The sequence below is a fragment of the Fundulus heteroclitus genome, chromosome 13 (genome assembly GCF_011125445.2).
Source record: "Fundulus heteroclitus isolate FHET01 chromosome 13, MU-UCD_Fhet_4.1, whole genome shotgun sequence".
Lineage (NCBI taxonomy): Eukaryota > Metazoa > Chordata > Actinopteri > Cyprinodontiformes > Fundulidae > Fundulus > Fundulus heteroclitus.
Window position 1 is genome coordinate 39389652 of NC_046373.1, and position 3997 is coordinate 39393648.

General features: G+C 44.5%; 1 long non-coding RNA gene across 1 annotated transcript; it reads left to right on the plus strand.

The window, feature by feature from the left end:
- The first annotated feature begins 1387 nt into the window (after positions 1-1387).
- LOC118565380 lies at positions 1388-3014 on the plus strand. The gene is made up of 3 exons (XR_004932366.1): positions 1388-2605; positions 2687-2779; positions 2860-3014. It is a non-coding gene; the product is annotated as an uncharacterized LOC118565380 (long non-coding RNA).
- The last annotated feature ends 983 nt before the right edge of the window (positions 3015-3997 follow it).

The window sequence follows — 3997 nt, forward strand, 5'->3', positions numbered from 1 at the left end:
AATTAGCTCGATCTTCCCCTTCTGACAATCTCACCGACTGATTATCAAGATGGCTCTTTAGTTAATCTTATGAGATGTTCATGCCGCATGTTGAGTGATCTAATCTGCCTGGAAGCACGTTGGGACCGCTCCAAATTACGGATATTCAACATGTTGGATTGACGTGGGCCGACATGCGCGGTGCTTCCTGAGGACAAACAATCACGCCACCTGTAGCCAATCAGAAAGCGAGTTGAGGGACCAAAAACCTCGCCTCCATGTCACCGTGTCGCCCCTGTTTGCTCCGTCTCCACTCATTTAACCGCCTTTTCTTTTTGTAATGTTTTCTGTTAAAATTAGTCCACCAACTGTCGCCTTTGTTCTTCCTCGTCGGCCATCTTTATTTATTCTGAACTCAACGTTCTGATTGGCTGCAGGGTGTCCGTTAAATGTTAAAGATCACCTATAAAAAGTTCTGGTCAAATAGCCTGATGGTTCTAAATTATTGCGCGGGCTCAAGCGTTAGCTGCTAACGGCGGGACAGGAAGCTGGTTACCATGGCAATGTGTCACAGCGAGGGATTAAATGGCTCTTTTAGCTCTGGTGAAAAATTTACAGTCTTAGCGGTGAAAGTGTTAATATCTGATATAATTATTAGTGACGATGGTATAAGCGGGATAATTCCTTCGTGGTGTCCTTTGTCCGAAATTAATGGACGCCTCATCAGCTTTTTCCCTTATTTAATCTGCAATTTTATTTATTTTTTTATTTAACCTTTATTTAACCAGGAAGTCCCTTGAGAATTGAGATCTCTTTTTCGAAGACCTGGCCAAGACGGCACACCAGTTAAAATACAAACAGAAGTACAACATAGATAAAATCTCACATAGAGGAAAAGACAGGTCACATAGGGCAGTTACATTTTTCAATTACAATTATAATAGCTGTTAGAATATAGTGGACGGGTTTTAATCATTTTTGCTCCAGAATAGCCTGAAAACTTTTGGGTTGTACATTTTAAATCAGATGCTAAACAAACTGATGATCCACGATGGCTTCATATGGAACATAACTGTTTATAACTTTTATTTTGTATAAATCCTTTTTCTGCTGCATTTTTTGGAAGTGGACATTTTCGTCCTTAATAATTCAACAGGGTTGTAAATATTTTTAGGTTTCTTTTTTTTTTTTGGACTTTTTAAAAAAGTAAAAATTGGGATTTCAGTTTTCACATGTCTGGAGTTTCTGCTCTAAGACAGAAAATGTTGGTTTGATGAAAGAAAAAATTTGTCAAGATGGATTTTCAGGTTTTTCTCTGTGCTGCTAATCAATAATTATTTTAAATCATTTAAAAAGTAACCATGAGACGCATAATGTTGGTGCAACAAACAAAAGTTTTTCTTCTTGGGTTCACAGCAAACAAGAAACCAGTTTTCATCTCAGCTACAAGGTTTTATTTAACTTTAGCTTTGCTGTAGCTTTTTATACTTTAGCCTTTCAGCCCATTTTAGGACGTTTAATGCAGTGAACGACCAGAATCATGAATTCCTGCTTCAGAGCCTGAACGCATCACAATAACTGATAATTTTTTGTTTTTCGTAACATAATTGCACGTTGCTTCCCAGCAGGAGGTGTGATAATAGTTCTGTAAGGATCCAAACGGACCGCAGTGATGTTTGACCTGAACCACGGTGCCTCTGCCCGTCATGTCTGTGACTAAAGCAACATTTTAATCACATTAAAATGTTTAGATTTAATAAACTGAAGCCATCGGTGAGATGAAGGTTGACGTTTTGGGTTCTGTGCGGCGCTGTGATCATGTCTGTTAAGGCTGGTGGTGCTGGGCGGGCCGGGCTTTGTGCCTGGAGGGGGGGTCTAGTTCTCCTTTTACTCGGCATGCTGTGTGCTCGAACCCTACGGTGTGTCTGAGTTCTTAGTGGATGAAAATACTCGGTGGTTCCTTCAGTCACACTTTTCCACCGTCCAGCGCTGGAAACGGGTCACAAGCAGAACTTAACTGGACCTCCTGTGGTGAAAAATGTCGGTCCTGATCCAGTAGAAACATAACCGATGTAAATCAAACCACAGCGATCCTCCGGGTCAGTGCCGGGTCTGTAGAACCGGCTCACATGGCCTGGTTCTCTTCGCTCTTTCATGATGATGTGAGGTTGCTGGTTCTGACCCTGAGAGGAGGTTTCTGTCTGCACTGTGATCCATTCCTCCAAACAGAACCCGCTCACCCGATTGGCCCAGAATGTTCTCCTTCCTGTCTCAGTGTGATGCCAGAACGTCCCTGTTGGCCTCTGATGACCCCTCAGGTCTAACAGGCCGCTCTGCGAGGTTGTGCTGCAGCTCTACCGGGTCGGTACCGTTGTCCAGCTGCTGGGCCCGGGTCAGCGTCCCGCCTGCTGAAGACTCAGAGCTGCTGCCACAGATGCGTTTGTGCAGTTTCTAAAAGCCGAGTCCAGTTCAGAGCTCAGCCGTGTTGGCGGCAGCTCCTCCTCTTCCTCACCTGTAGTCCTAACAGCTGCTGACCAATCACTGCCAGCCTCTCACTGTTTGTTTCTCTCACCCCAGGAGCCTCGACCAATCGGAGGAGGCTGAGGGTTCCATCTGAGCGGCCACGGTAAGACCAGCAGCAGCAGCGTGACGTCTCGACTCATCATGGTGTCACAGCTGCTTATTGTCCCGTTCTTTGTTCTAAAAGGAGTAAAAATAAAACCTGAAGTCTGAGAACGTGTCGGAGCACCAGGAGAACGAAGCTGTCTGACTCTCCACCGCATTGATGAAGATTCTTAATGTAGGCACCACGACACTCGCTGAGTGGAGAAAGCTGGAAGTTTAAACACGTCCTGACCTTTTTTTATTGTTTCCCTGCAGGCAGAGATGCAGGTGAAGCTGCAGTACCGGGGCGTATCCAGCAGGGGGCGATCACCTGACGTCCAGTGGACAGATTCTGTTTTTCTCTTAAAGAATAAATGGAGAGAAAACAGTTTGGTTGCTTTAGTCTGTTCCTGATTAAATGTTCAACTTGTTGCTGGGTTTATATTTGGTGTTTATTCAGCCACGTTTTCCTGAGAATATATAAGATTATTTGTAGCACATTAAAATAAGACAATTCAAAGTTCTGAACGTGAACAGAGCAAGAGAAAACGTTAGAGGAAAACATTTGATGAAAAAGTAGCAGCGGGTCAAGACAAGGTGGACTACAAACTAAAACATTAACATTTAAGAGCAACTCTAAACAGGTTTTTAACCTTGATTTACAGGAACTCTTTCAGCTCTTTTACAGTTTTCTGGGAGTTTGTTCCAGATCAGTGGAGCATAGGAACTAAATGCTGCTTCTCCATGTCTGGTTCTGGTTCTGGTTCTGCAGAGCAGGCTGGAGCCAGAAGACCTGAGTGGTCTGGAGGGTTGATGCCCTGATAACAAGTCTGTGATGTATTGGGACATGGGGACAGTACAGGACCTCTTAAAGAACTAGTTCTGCCTCTTTCCTGCTGCGCTGCATCGCTGCCTCCATTTCAGATTCAACTAAGGCTAAAGGTGCAAAGTTTCCGGTGACGAAACGCGTCCTTTATCCTGAGTGTTGGCTGTCAACCCTGGAGGAGGTCCAGCCCAGACGCAAGATGATACGAACTGGATCTAGGTCAGGTTCACGTCTCGCCAGTCGCTGGACCAAAATCCTAATCACAACACACAACAGCTGTGCTCCTGTATGCAGGAGTAATCATCAGGACCGCCGCTTCCTAAACATCACCGGTGTTCTCTGCATGTAAGACGGATCCCACCCGACAGGTTTTCAACAAACGTAAACTTGTTGCCCTTAATCCTCAAACCCAGAGCAGCTGTTGATGCAGTGTCAGCTTTGTGTTGCTGTCAGGTAAAGCAGATCTGGATGCAGCAACTTCCTCCTGGATCCTGTTATTGGCGGGATATCGTTTAAAGGTATCAGTCAGGAGCAGATCATAAAGCAATTAATCCACACAATGTCTGCCATTTAGCAGAGAAAGATGGT